Source organism: Globicephala melas, chromosome 15 (assembly GCF_963455315.2).
Source record: "Globicephala melas chromosome 15, mGloMel1.2, whole genome shotgun sequence".
Taxonomy (NCBI): domain Eukaryota; kingdom Metazoa; phylum Chordata; class Mammalia; order Artiodactyla; family Delphinidae; genus Globicephala; species Globicephala melas.
Window position 1 is genome coordinate 33061130 of NC_083328.1, and position 17686 is coordinate 33078815.

Sequence of the window (17686 nt, forward strand, 5' to 3'; positions counted from 1 at the left end):
CTAAAGGGAAAAAAATGGTACTGATGAACCTAGTTGCAGGACAGGAATAAAGATGTAGACATAGAGAATGGACTTGAGGACACGGGGTGGGAAGGGGAAGCTGGGGCGAAGTGAGAGTAGCATCGACATACATATACTACCGAATGGAAAATAGTTGGCTAGTGGGAAGCAGCAGCATGGCACAGGGAGATCAGCTCAGTGCTTTGCGATGACCTAGAGGGGTGGGATAGGGAGGGTGGAAGGGAGGCTCAAGAGGGAGGGGATATGGGGACATATGTATGCATATGGCTGATTCACTTTGTGTGCAACAGAAACTAAAACGGTATTATGAAGCAATTATACTCCAATAGAGATCTATTAGAAGAAAAAAAACTGAGATGAGAAATAGGACAGAGACCTCACGGCATTCATGCAAGGGTTAGATGGATAGTGCATCAAAACACTAAGATGGTGCGCGGCACACAGCAGATGCTCAATAAACGCTGGCACTTCCAGTCCCAGCTTCTTAACTGTGGTGGCTTAAAAATCTGTCTACAAATTTTGTGATATCCCCCACTTTAAATGGTGAAGATTAATTACCCTCCCCTTGACTGTGGGCTGGACTGGCTTCCAACAAATAGAATAAGGCAGACATAATGCTGTGTGACATTAAGACCAGGTCATAAAAACTATAGGGGTGTATACTGTATGCTTCCAACTATAGAGCATTCTGGAAAAGGCATAACAGTAAAAAGTGGTTTCTAGGAGTTTGGGGGGTGGGTGGCACAGGATGAAGCACAGGCGACTTTCAGGGCAGTGAAACTAATCTCTATAGTATCTGATGCATGACATTATGCATTTATCAATTCAATAGAATTGTCACCGTTGCTAAAATGTACTTGAGTAGCAACTCAAGTGTCTATCAATGGATGAATGGATAAGTGTCGCATGTACGTACAATGGAATATTATTCAGCCTTAAAAAAAACAAACCTAACACACACTACAACGCATGGATAAACCTTGAGAACGTTGTGCTAAGTGAAATAAGCCAGTCAAAGGAAGACAGATACTGTATGATGCCACTTACATGAGGTACGCAGAGTAGTCAAAATCACAGCGACAGAAAGGAGAAGTGTGGTTGCCTGGTCTGGGGGAGGAGGGACAAGAAGTTAGTGTTTTAATGGGTATGGAGTTTCAGTTTTGCCAGATGAAAAGAGCTATGGATACAGATGGTGGTGATGGTTTCACAACGATATGAATAGACTTAATATCTCTGAACTGTATATCTCAAAATGGTTAAGATAGTAAAATTTATGTTATATGTACCTTACCATAATAAAAAAACTAGAAAAAAACTATAGAATTGTGCAACACAAAGAGTGAACTCTAATGTAAATTATGGACTTTAGTTAATAAAAATATATCAATATTGGTTCATCAGTTGTGACAAATGTACAACACGAATGCAGGGTGTTAATAATAGGGGAAACTGTACCCCAAAAAAAGTCATTGGGACTTTCTCTTGCTCTCTTTCTCTCTCTCTCCCTGCCCGACCCCCGCCCCCAACACACACCTCTCTTGCTCTAGGGGAAGAAAGCCACCAGGTTTTAAGCAACTCTACAAAGCTGAACACATGAAAAGGAAATGAAGCCTCTTTTCCACAAGTCATCAGGACACTAAGACCTGCTAGTAAAACATGAGTGAACCTGGAAACAGATCCTTCAGTCCCAGTTGCTCCTTCAGATAATGACAGACTCCACCAACATCCTGACCAAAACCTCCTAGGAGACCCTGAATCAGAACCACCCAGCTCCCGGAATCCTGACCTGCAGAAACTGTGTGCGGTACTGCATGCTTATTGTTTTAAACCGCCAAGTTTTGGGTTAATTTGTTCTGCACCAATAGATAACTAATACATTCACCAAAAAAAGAATAGCTATAGAAATACTTTTAAATAATTAATTAGAGATGAGAGAATTTGAAGAGTGTGCAGCTTTCCTCAAAACAACTGAACAAGCCCAGCGTCAACCCAGGGGTTAGGAATCACAGTGGCTGAAGTTAGCAGTCTAAGAAATGCTTAATTGTTCAGTGTTAAAGAAAGGTTTTACTTTACATGGAAAAAATTCCTTCCTTTGGGATCTAAAACCACCCAAATTATGTGCCCTCATCATAGAACTTCAGTCTCCAAGCCACTGCTAACACAGGGAAATATGGGTATTTCCTGTTCATCAGCATTTTACCCTTAAACCTTCTGTCATGCTGGCATGCTTTCCCCCGCCCCCCCCCAAACAAGCAGGAAACTAACAGCTGTCCTCAGCTCCTCTGCTGGCTTCCAATCCAACTCCTATTTGTCCAGGGGTCCTTCGAGCCAGACAGAGGTCTTGACATTGACGTCCCTTGTCCTGCTCAGCGCTCCAGGACCTGCCCTGACCAGGCTCCCAGGGAAGTGGGGGAGGAAATGCCCTCTCATGCATCCCAGCTGGTTCTCGGTTGATTTCAACCCACTGGCCATCTGGTCTCTTCTCCCTGCTATGCACACATCTTGGTCTGGGAAGTGGAAACTTTCTGCGGGATTCAGCATTTTTTTACTTTTTTCCAAACCAGGATCCATGAAGACAATAGGGAACACTGGCTGGTATGTGATATTATTTGTCCACATATAGAAATGTATGCACAGAAAATCAGATACCACTTGGTAAGGGTCTAATAGAACATGTATATGTTGAAAATCACAGCCATTCAAATCTATGGGAATGGTTGGGTGTGATTTCAGATACGGAGGATAACCAAAAATCCAACCCAGGTGGTAGATAATTCTGCTTAGCTTTTCTGCAGAATTCATCCAAGTTAAAAATCCAAGCTCTAAAGCAAAAATGGGTTTCATTTAAATTAATCTATTTTGCTTCATAAAATACTGGATCCCAAAAGTTCCTACTAAGTGTCTCATAAACATGTATATTGCCTAGAATGGATAATAGCTAATGGACCTCTCTCAAAACAGGTTGGCCAATGAAGAGGTGTTGAAAGACCACTAAATTGTATTTGATAGTGATAATAGTGATAATCTAAAATTGGGCAGATAGGTATACTGACATACACCACGACCAGTGTATATAAATACAGATTTGGGTCTAACACATTCATAAGTGCATGTATGTGTGTGGATTCTACATATATGTGTGTGGTGTGTGCTTGTGTGTGCATGTGTATCTCAAGCCTGTTGATAATTTATAAAATGAAAAAATTTAGAAAACGTGGTTTTTAGAGCCACTCTGATAAAAATGGGGATATCTGTAGACTGGAGATCCCATGGGAAAGCCCTCTGCTCCCATCTTTTCTAACCTCCTAGAGCAGTGATTCGTGATGCCCAAGTATATAAGCCCAGAAAGTCTTCATGACAGGACACTGAGAGACCAAAATGCAAGTTTTCTCATCAGTATTATGTAACACTGAAGTGCAATTTACAGACGTGCATTTTTTTTTTTACAAATGATCAATGGATAACCAATGGTAGTTTTTATTGAGTTAGTAGTACTGAAAAATAAACATACATTATTACTAGACTTGACTGAGGACTATAATTCAACCTCATACTAAGAAGTCTTGCTATCAAGAACTTTACAAGAAAGGTTGCAAATCTTCTCTAGCAAACACCCATGCACGTGACTTTAACTCCTAGAGTTTTTAGGAAGGACTTTCTGATTTCAGTTATCACCAAAGTTATTGAGGCCAGGGGTATTCAATTAAGTATTTTATGACATTGTTATTGTGATTCTTATGGTTGTTTTGGTTAACACCTCAGCATTAACTGTATTTTTGGCTGATAATTTCTTTGAGAATCTGATTTTTTTTAAAGCTATGGACTTCCCACCCAAGTAAAAAAAAATGTTCTAACAATTTTGAATACAATTTCAGTAAGCCCCTGAAGTCCACTGGTCCGTTGGTGACACCCACGTGGGAATTCCTTTCTTAGAAGAGGAAATAAAACACAATAATGTGTCTTTTTGTCCCTACCTCACAGAGACTAAGCCACCAAAGAGTAGAGGAAGAAATACATTACCATCCATCCCAAAAAGGAGACAGATGCCCTCTGACCGAGTGCTTCATCTTCTCAGGACTAATTTTTTTTAATATATATAAATTTATTTATTTATTTTTGGCTGCATTGGGCCTTCGTTGCTGTGCACAGGCTTTCTCTAGTTGTGGCGAGCCGGGGCTACTCTTCGTTATTAGGGTACACGGGCTTCTCATTGCAGTGGCTTCTCTTGTTGCAAAGCACAGGCTCTAGGCACGCAGGCTTCAGTAGTTGTGGCACATGGGCTCAGTAGTTGTGGCTCACGGGCTTAGTTGCTCCACAGCATGTGGGAATCTTCCAGGACCAGGGACCGAACCTGTGTCCCCTGCATTGGCAGGCAGATTCTTAACCACTGAGCCACCAGGGAAGTCCCCCAGGACTATTTTTATGTGTTTTCCTAGGATCCGAAACAGGAGACTAGTTAAAAATGATTTCAGTGGTGGGTATTTGCATGTAGGTTAGTCAAATCACTAAATCTATGCAAATAATCCTCTGGGAAATCCATCCACGTCTTCAGAAAAAGCAAAAAGGAAATAAAACATTATGCCGGAAGGGGTGATTATAAGGTACCACCTAAAAGCACTTTAAAATTTTAGACATATGTTCCCATCCTAGAGCAACCTTGCCTCAGGGCCTTTAGAAATCAGACTCGACTTTTGGAAGTCTTGGATGGTCAAGTTCCTTTTCTCTTTAAAGTTTCCTCACCTGCCCCATGCTAAGAAGTGACACAGTTCCAATAATATCCCACAGCTTCTGAATGTCCTTTGCTAAGGGAATTGTCTCGGTTCCACTGTATACAAAGCATTTCGCTTCACCCTCGGCTGGCTGCCTCATGCAGCTTTAAAGGGAGGGGGTTATTTCTGGTGCGGGAGAGAGGGATATCACAATACAAACCACAGTCTGCGAGAGTGGAGCATATGTAAAATGCCTAGGACATCGAAACATTCCCAAGTGCCCAATTATTGTTATGAAATAGGATATTCATTCCAGATGCCTTAAGAATAGACATTTCTTCACATCCATCAAGTACTTTTCTCAGAGTAACTGAAAAATAAGCTAATACCCCATGATAAGCCTGCCTCTTTGGAAGGCATAATCCTTCTCAGCCAAAAAGGCACCATGTAATAGGGATGGCAAATAAACTTCATTTCACATAGTGATTCCAATTGGCCGAGAGTAGATGCCAAAAGTGATGTATTGAGGATTCTCAGGAAGTGTCTCTGATGCGGGGGGAGGGGGAAGGAATTGATTAGCAATGTCTATCACGTATACGGAAAGGGTGGTGGTGTCACGCAGGCCTCACGATTGCCATTTTGATGGAGAGCATTACTGAGCACGGAATGAAAATGCACGAAGAGGAAGACTGCATAATATATAAGCTGGGCTGTACTTGAGAACATGATTTTTTATAAGTCTGTTTTACCAGGCAATTTTTCATGGATGTTTCTAAGATACATTTTAAAAGACAAAGTCGTGTTAGGGAGCATTACTGTGATGGGAGCATGACAGTGGCCTGAGCACACCTTCCTGTTTCTTCCTGGACGGGTGTTCATAGGAGGTGAGCCCAGCTGCCCCATCTTTGGGCAGGGCCAAATGTGTGTCTCCAAGCAGGGACAAGTGAAATCCATGTCTCTAGTGTGACGATATATGTCCCCACAGCACATGCGCTATGTTCCTGAGCCAGTGGTTTCCAACTAGGGGCAACAACGCCCTCTCCAGAGACATCTGGCAATTATCTGGAGACATCTCTGGTTGCCAGTCAAAGAATGGTACTACTGGCATCCAATAGGCAGAGACCGGGGATGCTGCTAGACATCCCACAGCCCACAGGACAGCCCCACACAACAGCAGAAACGATCACATCTAAATGCCACTAGTGCAAGAGTGCCCAGGTTAAACCCTGGGGCAACTCAAAAGTATTGATCTCTGCTGTTCAAAACACACTGCATGATGGCTAAGCTCGGGGCTCTGATTGTGAATCCCCAGCCACCACTAACCAGTCCTGTGACCCTAAGCAAAGCACCTGACCTCTCTTTCTCAGCCCTCATGTCCCTTCCTCTGAAGCAGCGGTGACGGCAGCGTCTACTCCACAGGACAAAATATGAAAATGGAATGAAAGCTCTCAGCAAAGTACCTGGCAGATGGAAAGTATTATCAGAAAACGGGAATGACAAGAAATGCAAGACATGCCAACAGGTAAACAGTGTCCAACGGCCGCACGTCTGCACTGTGGCCACCAAACCAGAACCACAATACGTCTTCATAGAAACTGTCACCCACCGAGATGCCAGGGCACATGCCAGCCAAATCCTTAGGTTGCAGGTGTCTGTAAAAATGAAAGGCCCATCTGCTCTGGCCCAGCAATTCCATCTCTAGGCATTTCCCCTACAGATAGACCTACATGTGAGGAAATGGTGGTGGTCAAGCATATTCCATGCCGCACTGTGATAGCAAAATATTAGAAATCACATAAATATCCACCAAAAGGAGACTAATGAAATAACTTAAATACGTGCAATGGAAGACTATATATCCATTAAGAAGATGGAGAGATTTTGTATAGATATGACATAATCCCTACAACATACCCTTAAATTTTAAAAAAAAGCAAAGAGTGGAACTATGCATTTTCTATGCTACCTCGAATCAGTGTGAATGTCTATACGTGCATAAACAGATCTACAAAAGGACGTGTGAGAAACCACGATTGTAGTTGTCTCTGGTAAGCTAGGAGGCAAGTGGAAGAGAAATGTATTTTTCTCAGCATACTCTTGCATCTTTTTTGGTACTGTGCCATTTTAATCTAAACTATTAAATAAATAAAGCGAAGCATCAGCTATGCAGAGAATACATCATTCGCTGCCTCGAAACTAACTTACTACTTTTGTACTTGTCTTCTGTACATGCTGGCAAATCATCCCTCACTTAAAATGATTAACTTTAAATACTTTGGTCGAATCTTTTCCTGTATAGATGCCACCAATTTTTAACCCGAGAAGAGGAACTGACTATTAGCACGCACGTTGCTGTGCTCACGGCAACAAGGAAAATTGCAAGAGGTTCGCATTATAACTCAGACTATGGATCAGGAGACTTATAGCCCCAGCTTTCCCCCCAGCCTTCTTTGCAAACTCCAGCTTTCCAATAAAGAGCTGTATCAATTAGCAGAGCCAGTTGGTTCTAAGAAGCTGAGCTGGATCCTGGGCTATTATTAGCTTCCCAACAATGGCTGAGAGGGAAGGAGAAAAAATATAAAACGTATACTAGTCTTTTAATTCTGAAACCACTGTTGTGGGAAAAGACAATTATATTACACAGGTGATTTAGAGGGTTCACCTTATGAAATGAATTCTGTTGGTCTCGCCCCAGACCTTAAAAAAAAAAAAAGTTGCTTCATGGTCTCTTAATTAATGACTGTAGGAGGATATACCTGTTTTGTTGGTGTGTGTGTGTGTGTGTGTGTGTGCACGCGCGCGCGTGCGTGCGTGCAAGTGTTTACTACTGCAAATAATTAATGCTGGTTTAAAAAAAGTTAAAAGGGAAAAAGACTAAAATGGCAAGGGCACAGTGACATCTGCTGGCATTTCGTAAACTTTTTTAAGACAAGCATTTGTTCCAGACACTGCTCTCCATTTATTCTCTGAGCTGAGGCACATTTGTGGCCGACCAGAATTAATATTCCCCAATATGCTCCCTAAAATTATGTAAAGAGAAGATCATCAAGGAATGAAAGCCCAAGAGCCTCTTTCCCCTGGAGTGGATTCCCTCCCTTCTTTCAGTAAAGCAATCTGGAGCTCAAGGGAATGAATAATTTCACTTCCTTTTTTTTTTTTTTTAATAACTAGAAGAGTTAGGATGGAGACAAACTAAACTCTGTGAGCTGTTTCCCTTGATTTTGTTTCTATAAATGGGAATTCCACCAATCCTTGTCTCGAAATGGTGAACACAGGAGGAAACAGGGTAACAACCCTCTACCAATGCCGGAAGAACAAGGAACATAAAACGGAACATTCCTGTTTCCAAGACTCGCAAGGGAGGGACGTCAGACCAAAGAGGCAGCAAAACCAAAACCACGAGTGAAAAGGGAGGGCACTGAAAATGGTGATGACGCAAGAGGCAGAAGTAGCACTGCTGTGCTAATAAAAGGCTTTGGAAAAGGACTCCAAAATGCTGAAGTCTCAAAAGCGTTTCCCAATTATTTTTAAATCTCTGACAGTGGCATGGAGCCAATGAAGCGGTGGTTAAGGGTGGTCTAAGGTGAAGAAGGGAATTCTATTTTCTCTTTACAGACGTTATGAAGGTGTATTCACAGAATTGGGGTCTGGCTCTACCTCCTAAGATGTTGTCACTCACCGAATGTACCTACAAAACTGAGGGACGACTTGAGTAGGGGACTAAACAGAGACACCCTGGACATGAAATAAGAGAAGGCCCAGCTGCCCCGTTCCTCATTCTCACGGGTTCTGAAATCAGAGCCCATCACACCACCATCTGGTCACCCTTCCTGCCCTCTCTTCCTCCTGCGTCACACACGTGCATCATCACGCACCTGCACATGTGCACACTCACCCACACGCACACGCACACACCTCACCTTTCCCCGCAGAGGTGCTCCCCGCAGCCATTCTCTCACCCTGAGAGCTGTTCTCCCATCAGCTGCACATCTGTGAGTAATGGTTCCAGCACAGACCTCACCCACTTCAGAAAGAAAGAGCATGGGGTCTCGAGAACAGGCTGCGTGTTGTGGCCTCTGCAGCTCCTCCGGCCACAGCAACTCCCTTGCTCACGCTGCTCCGGGCATGGGGGCCCCCGTGCAGGTTTCATGGCGTGTAGAGCGCTCCCCGTACTCCGGGGCTCTGGCCACCATGCTCTCCTGCCCTCCCTCCATCTCCCCTCTTGGCAGAACTCAGTCCTCCTCATTCTCCAGGTCTCAGCTTAAATGTCACCTAAAAGTCTCCCCTTTTGGACAGACCTTTTTGGACAGATCTTCCCACACCCTCCAACCCTATATGGCCCTTTACCTTTTTAGCACATCAGTGCCCCATTTTGTTTCCATCTTAATACTTATTATAATAGATAATTATATGGTCCATTTATTTGTTTTCATGGTTTATGTTGGTCTCTCCCACTAGAGAATAAGCGTCAGGAGGCAGAGATCTTGTTGGTCTTGGTCACCGGTCAGTGTATCATCCCAATACAACAGAGCCTGACACAGCACCTGACAGGGAGCAATGTCTTAAATGTTTACCGAATGTATGAGAAAGGCAGTGAATGACCCCAGAAAAGCGACCCTACATGTCGTTTAAAGTGACATAACATTAAAATGTCATGTCATTTAAAATTTTTTCTAAGAAAAAAATGGGAGAAAATAAGAGTGTCCATTTGCACTGCTGGGACTCAAAATGACACTGCTTTACTCCGGGTCTAGCTCAGGATACCTAGCGCTGCACTATAGCACCATGTTTTCCGGAATTCCTGATATTTTAAAGGACTGCAACTTATTCATTTGTGCCTCCCAACTGCCACCTATCTTATGTATATTTATTTTAGGTACCTTGCAAAGATCATTCTTTCTAAAAAATAATGAAACAAGCAACATAAATTACAATAAAAGGTGAAAATTAGAGGCAGAGAAGTAAAACGGAGCCAACAGTGAGGTTAATATGTAAAACCCATGCTGGCAAATCCTATACACTGTCAAGACTGGACTGTAAAATCGGCTCTGAGCTTCCTGGCAGGTGAAAAGGGAACACAATCATTTGTTCCACTTAGAATGTCTGATACATAAATACCAATCAATATCTCCAGAAAGAATGAACTGTTTCTGATCCCTGAAACCAGAGATAACACAAGGATGGTGAGCACAGCAATTAACAGCAGGGAGTGTGACTTCTTCATGACCTTTTATCTTTCTTGGTTCCCCTCATTTGTTTTCAAAAATATTTTGTTCTTTGCATTTCAAGTGTTACAGACTCAGCTGTATCCACTCTTAAACTCGGTCTAAATGGTCTATTCTTTTTCTGTGTATATATAATATCTGTTTTTTCAAATATTGCATGAAATGGCTTTCTTATAATATCTCTCATTAGAAGCGGCAAACCACAATTCAGGAGAACTGAATTTATGGAGTGGTGGGGAATGATTCTTTGTCCTCAATATGCACTTCCAAAGGTTACTGGAAGTCCACACAGACTAAACCTATGCAAGTTTCACGTGTGAAACAAACAAAAATTCACTAGAAAAAAAAATATCCTTCTAAGAACCAGGAGGCACATTAACTACAGAAACTTTTGTATCAAAGAGCCTCCTAGTGAAAAGTTCTTGTCTGCATATTACAAGGTAAGTAAATACATGAGGAGGGAATATTCTCAGAAGTCTATGTTTTAACTCAACTTACCTTACTCTGGAGCATCAATCCTTGGTGAGACAGGCAGAATCATTCGTCCTTTGATAGACAGGGAAAGAGAGGCTCAGAGAGGTACAATAACTTGCCTGAGGTCACACAGCTAGAAAGTGCAGAGTCTGGACTCAGAAGTTAGGTATGCCTGGATCCAAAGCCTGTGTCTTCTCACACCTTGGTTCTCAGGGAGTTTGGTCTTCTCAAAGCTTTTCTGACTCCAAAATAACTGCATTAGCTTAGGTCAATGTGCCATCATGTTGAAAGGCAAGGCTTTTTTCTCCTTATGTAGCCAGCACGCTACCTGCTATATTTCAGACTGACCAAACTCCTCCAATTAGAAATGAGAAACCCTCCCAATGAAGAGCTTCACGTTCTAAAGAGAGGTATTAATCCCCCTCTTTATTCTCCCCTAGGAAATTCTTGAAATTTCCCACCCCATGCAAATGAGAATATCTTCCTCCCCTTTGAGAATTTCTGTGTGTGCAATCTCCATTCTCTTATCAGCCTTTGCAATCAGCAGCCTGACCTGGACCCAGCTTTCTAAGGCTGCCCATGGAAAAGATGTGTTTTTCACGATGCCCTGACAGTGAGCCATGCCACGGGCCAGGCTTCCCTTCAGCAAGACCCAATAAGGCTCAGTCAGGCCCAGGGCATCTTTAAGAGACTCACTCTAGAACACAAGCAATGACCCCGGGATGGAGATGGAGGGCTTGTCCCATGGAAAACAGACACCCAGCTAGCACCACCAGGATCTGGCCAGGGCTGCTGATGCTGAATCAGCCTCTGGATTCCCTGCTCTGTCACTTTTCATAACGAGTCTAATATATTAGTGTTTCTCTCTGCCAATCAATCAGAGCCCGTGCATATGGCTGCTGTCAGCAGTCCTCCGCAGGCGGAACTCCATGTAGAGACTCAGGTCTGTCAACTCCCTCAACTATACACTTGCAGCCATGCTGGGTCCTTCCTCCTTCACTCTCAATTTATCATCTCTGTTACAGCCAAGAGGAAAATGTAAGAATCACATTCTGGGGCCAGTTTGCTACCTCAAGGGACTGTGAAATTCTAGTAACAACAACAACAACAATAATGATATAATTATTATTAAATGGTAATAATAATTGTCACTATTATCAGAGCCAGCACCACTAGTGAACACACGCTATGTGCCAGGTACTTTGCTAAAATAATTTACAGGGCTGATTAATCATCAGACTGATCCTGCAATGTAAGAATCATTATTATCTCCAAATGGAAGACTGAGGCTCAGAGAGGTTAAGTAAGACCAAAGGGCATGGAGCTAGAATGTGACAGAGCTGGGACTGAAGCCAGACAGTCTGATTCTGAAATCCTAATCATCACCCTGCATCACCTCCTTCCTCCCAAGCCTCTTGTGAAGGTCCCTCTGCTATGCCCCTCGACACCCAGCATGTCCTCTCAGCGCTGAGTAGAAGAGAGAAGCCCAGGACTTTGGAAGCAACTGCTTGAGTCTGCAACTTAGTCTTTGGGCCTCAGTACTCCCATCTGCAAAATGGGGATAATAAAGTCTGTGGTAAATAGTTAATGCAACACTGCATGCAAAGCATTCTTCCCTGTGCCCTGGCACAAAAGGAGCTTCCTACAAATGGTAGCTCTTAGGGAACTGAGGAAGACACAAAGAAGACAATTTTGAAAACCTAAATCCATACTCTCATCTCTGACTCCCCTATTCTAAAATTCACAGAAAAGGAACATCTTGAGGAAAGACAGACCTAACAATAAGCAAGGTGATGGCACAAGTTGATCTGTTATGCTGGCAAAGGCCTAGTTTTGGTTCTCAGAAAAAATGAAAGGCGAGCTGATTCAGATGACAGTGCTTCAATGGAGTGAGCCGCGGTGCGCAAACCGCACTGCGAGTGGTTATCAGAGCCGTGTTAGCCTGGAGGGGATGATGCCCCCAAATGCCTGCAGCCAGATGGGTGCCCTCTGCACTCCCTGCAAAATCACGCTCGGAGTGTGAGCCCAGAGCCAGGGGCCCGAAGGCTTTGAGGAGAGAAAGAGCAAAACAAGAGCCAGATTACACCAGCGCAGACCCCCTGCTCAGGCCACTCATACACAACGACGAACGGTTGTGACAAACAGAAACAGGTGCCCTGTTTTCTTTTTGTGCCTCTGATAGACTCAGCATCACTGCTCAGAGCTCCTCAAGCTGAGCAGCAAAGTCCCCCTAACCACTGCATGGCACTGCCTCCTCCCTCCCTAGCATCTTACAAAGCAGCAACACAGGCAGTGTGAGTGCAGTGATCAGTATTTCGGACTACGCGTTGAGATCATCCGGTTAAAAATCCTGGGTGGGCCACTTACCTGATGTGGTGCCCTGAGACACACTGCTTAACCCCGCCTACACCTCACCATCTATCTGCAAAATGGGGACATGAAAAGACTCCACCTCAAAGTGCATGAGAACGATCCAACAGAATCACTCATTACTCCCACATCCAGCATCTACTCTGGGCCAAACACCCTGCTAGATGCCAGGGATACCATATGTCCAAACCAGGTGTGTGCGTGGCCCACCTGACTTTACCTTCCAGTGGAGTAAGAGAAAGAGATAAAACAGAGCCACCAAGTAAATCCAAAGACGCTCCTGGGATGACTGCAAGGAAGGGGATCCACACCGGGAAAGACAGAAGGCCTCCCTAAGCAAGAGACCCCTGAGTTGTAACCTAAAGGATGAGTAGGGAGTAAACAAGGTGAGCTGTGGAGGGGAGGGCAGGAGGAAGAGATCACATGGCAGGAAAACACAGCTCAACACACGGCCACGCAGGCAAAGTGCTCAGCACAGCTTGTATCATCCAGAAAGTGCTCAAAACACATAAACCTGGGAATTCCCTGGCGGTCCAGTGGTTGGGACTCCGTGCGTCCACCGCAGGGGGCCCCGGGTTCGATCCCTGGTCTGGGAACTAAGATCCAGCATGTCTCACAGCTCAGCCAAAAAAAAAAAAAAAAAAATCATAAACTTATCATTATTATCACAGCTCCTCTAACAAGCACTGACAGAGCTCCAGGCTTGTGGATAAAGAGAGACAGGCTTGGGGGCGGGGGGGTCAAATGTGGGAAGAAAGTTGAACTGTCCAGATGTCCAAATGCTCCATCACAACTTATTACCACCTACCAAGGCCAGGAGAGCCTCCGAAGATGGACAATGCCAGGAGCACTCAGGGCTCTCAGGAGGTAGCTCACTTCTTTCTGTCAATATCCATTATCACACACACTCATGGGAGAAAAACATGGCCACACTCTCAAAAGGAACCTTCTGGAATAGATGATCAAAAACAGGGATCTGTGTCCAAACTGTATATGCACCTGGTTTGGACATCATGGTATCCCTGGCGTCTAGCAGGGTGCTTGGCACAGAGTAGATGCTGGATGTGGGAGTAATGAGTGATTCCACTGGATCATTCTCGCGCACTCCGAGGTGGAGTCTTTTCACGTCCCCATTTTGCAGATAGACGGTGAGGTAGCCAAGCCACTGGGAAGAGTGTGTGTGGTGCTGGGGCAGGGGAGGAGGTGCTGCTTCTTTGAAGGGATATCTAGGGAAAGAACTAAGTAAGATAATGTATACAGACACCTGCTACTGTTCCAGCCACACACAATGAGTATTACTGAGAAACCTGGGGTTCCTTTTCCCTATAAACTAATCCCCCATCTTGAATTTAAGACTTTGTTCTAAGTCCCCAAAGGAGGGGGAAGAAAAGTTCATTTTCTTCGACACTGTAGGGCTTACCCTTCCAGTGCCGGGAAGTCCACAGAACAAACTTGGTTATGGAGATGAATTGGAACTTTGAGACAAAAGCTGGCTGGCCAGGAAGACACACTTCTTTATTTACCCTTCTCAGAAACATCTGACAGTGTTTCCCACAACATGTAAGCCATAAATATAACATGGCACGTCTCTGCATTAAACCTTCCAATGGCTTCATTGGAATAATAAGAGCCAGACTCCTTATCAGGTCTCAGGAGCCTCTATGACCCGACTTCATCCATATAATGGTATCCCTGTTTCAGCCTAGGGGCCTTTGCACTTGCTGTTCCCTCTTTCTAAAATGCTCTTCATGTAGAAGAACACTCTAGAAGGAATGCTCCACCTGATCACTGTGTATTGCAAGTGCTTTGAACAGTGCTTGGCACATAGTAGGTGCTCAATAAATGCTCACAGGGTGCATGTATCGCTTGATACACATCAACCACTCCTTTCAATTAGATCTCAGCTCAAATCTCTCCTCCTTGGAAAGTCCTTCCAAGTCACTATCATATTGTCACATCATAATTTTTGTAACCCTTGTCATTGTCCTCATAAAAATGAATTTTCCATCCCTTGCTTATTATCTGGCTCTCCCCACAACCAAAGAAGCTCCAAGAGGGCAAGGTTCTCATTGGCCTTGTTCCCCCCGAGCAGAACAGCTAACGTGTGGTATGTTCTGGATAAACATTTACTACGTTAGTTACTCCTTCCTCCAGTACAGACACGCCCACCCATAGCAGCAGGCAAGCGCCACCCACATCTGTTGTGTCTGATGACCAATGACAGGCCAACAGTAATGATGGCGCTCAGAGTAACTACAGATATAAAACATGAGAATGGTTGTCTCTCCTTATAACTCCATGGGTCATTTTCATAAGAACCCCCAGACCCGACAACCTAGTCTAACCATGATCTCTGTTGAAGTCATCTGAAGGTGCCTGGTGCCCCTCATTTTGAAGCTCCCTCACCATTTATTCTTTAATTAAAGTTTTAATATTTTAAGACTGGTGCCTCGAGGCAGTGCTTTAAATAATGGGAGGCAGGCATCAGGGAGAGCCTCAGAACGTCTTAAAAATATCATCAGGACTTCCCTGGTGGCTCAGTGGATAAGACTCAGCACTGTCAATGCAGGGGGCCCGGGTTTGATCCCTGGTCAGGGAACTAGATTCCACATGCGTGCCGCAACTAAGAGTTCACGTGCCACAACTAGGAAGCATGCCTGCCGTAACTAAGGAACCCTGGCGCAACTAAGGAGCCCACCTACTGCAAATGAGACCCGGTGCAACCAAATAAATAAATGAATATTTTAAAAATAAAAAAATAAAAATATCATCTCCAAGTTTGAGCTCTTTGGCACAACAACGTTTTGTCTCGGGCAATAAAGGGGAAAGGAAACGTGACAAGTGATGCTTTTAGGAAAGTCATTCGATATTACTTTGTGGAGCATGCTTACTACGTGGCTCCCATGCTGGGTGGGAAAAGCGAGATGAGCTGCCCTGTGTCCTTCAGAGCAAGTGCACTTGGATTTCAATAGTCTTCACACACACCACTGGGAAATCACTGCGTCCCCAAAGTATTTTCTGTGTCAGATACGATTTCCCTCTTGGAATGTGTTCATTACTCCACACATCAGCTTAAAAGATGCAAATAAAATGGCCTGATTTTTGCAAAGGTGAAATGTCAGACATGTTTATACAGGACAGACCCAATTTTCTAAATGAAAAAAAAAAAAAAGACTTATCTGAAAGGAATTTTATAAAATATAATGATTTGGTATGGCTTGAACTGAAAAGGCTAAATTTGTTTTTAAAAAAAAAAAAAAGTCATCAGAGACGTGAAGATGTCACAGCGGCCTGTGCTCAGACATTAGAGAAGTAGGTAAAAAAATAGCATCAATTATCATGAAGAGAAAATAGGGCAGAGTGGGTCAATTCCAGGAGGAGAAATCTGCTCAGATCCATGTTTTGGCTCGTTTCTAAGTGGAAAACCCTGGGACCACAGGGTGACAATAAAGACGGTGTGTTCTTAGGAAAGTAAGATTTACTAAGATGATACTTTCATCCCAGGAGGCCAAGGAGAAGCAGGCCTTCTGTTGATGGAAGAATAAAATACACAACTGCTGTAAAAACTTAAATACTTAATTAAGTAAAAACTTAATTTCAGGGTATAGGTGCCTGTTGAGATGTTGTCAAATGCCACCAACCCACCTCTCGGCCAGTGGGCGGCGTGTCGCTGATCCTCCTTAGAACATGAGGAGAGGTCAGGCTTGGAAGGAATGAGGTTTCTGTTGAGAAATCTCCCTTTATGATTAACCTCCCTATTTGTGATCTGTCGTTTAAAAGAAAGGGCATATATGTAAGGGAAGCTGCCTGCCTTTCCTATCCCACCAGGTGTCATAAGACTCAAAATAGAGAGTAATCTATCTGATTAAAAAAAAAAAAAAGAAAGAAAGAAAACTAACATCATCCAGACACTTGCCATGTGTCAGACCCTGTTCTGTGCTTATTGCTCTACTTAATTCTCCCCCAAACCCGCTGTGGTCCATACTACCACTAAAACTTTCATCTGGCAGGTGAATAAACTGAGACACAGAGAGGTGAAGTCATTTGCCCAAGGTCACACAGCTAGCAGGTGGCACAGCCAAGGGCCCGGTACTCTTCTCAGCCTTATCTCTGGACGCTAACGGTACCCTCAGAAACTGTAAAGGATGATACCAGTTTCTTCCTAATCCAACTCAGCCATGAGTTAACTTAGGGGAAACCCAGTGGATTCTCCCAGATCCCAGTGCTTCCCAGATGAGCTCAGAAAGCATGAAGGTCTGGAGTCAGCCCCGTTGTTTGCCCTAGAACCCCTGCCAGAGTCACTTTTACCCTTCATGGGCCCAGGTCCTTGCCTCTGAAGAAAAAAGACCTTGGCCAAAAATGAATCTGCCCATGGCTCCAGCCAGGCCCTCTGTGGTCACTTAAGAATTGAAAGGATCCAGGCCCTCTCATATCTTTTATTTTTTCCTTTGTAACAAAGATAAATGGGAAATGGAGGGTAGATGAACTAGGACAGGGGCAGGGAGAGATCACTGGCTGGGGCGTGTCCTAAACTTGTGCTGAAAAGGCCAGGCCTCTTGGCGGACCAGATTTTAAAAAATAATAAAAATATACAATCATAATTATTATAAAAGAAAACTCCAGTTGTGGCGCATCATATTGCAGCTCAAACAAAGCTATTCCATGACACCGTCCGCACTTCTTTCCAAGTTCAACTGAAAAGACCCGCGGTGGGTACCAATTCCCTGGAGGGCCAGACTCGAATCTCCAAGCACTTGAGCAGCCCCGCCCCACACGCTCCGAGCCAGGCAGGCGCAGCCCGGCCCTTGCTTGTCCGGGCAGCAGCCTTGAGCCCCCCATTCCCTGGCAGCAGGGAATAGAGTTGGCGGCTCCTGGACCAGGCGGGTC

At 44.1% G+C, this 17686-nt stretch overlaps 1 protein-coding gene across 14 annotated transcripts in view; it reads right to left on the reverse strand.

Annotated features, from left to right (window-relative positions):
- RBFOX1 (RNA binding fox-1 homolog 1) overlaps positions 1–17686 on the reverse strand; it is a 2181496-nt gene that overhangs the window by 1466906 nt on the left and 696904 nt on the right. The window lies entirely within an intron of this gene.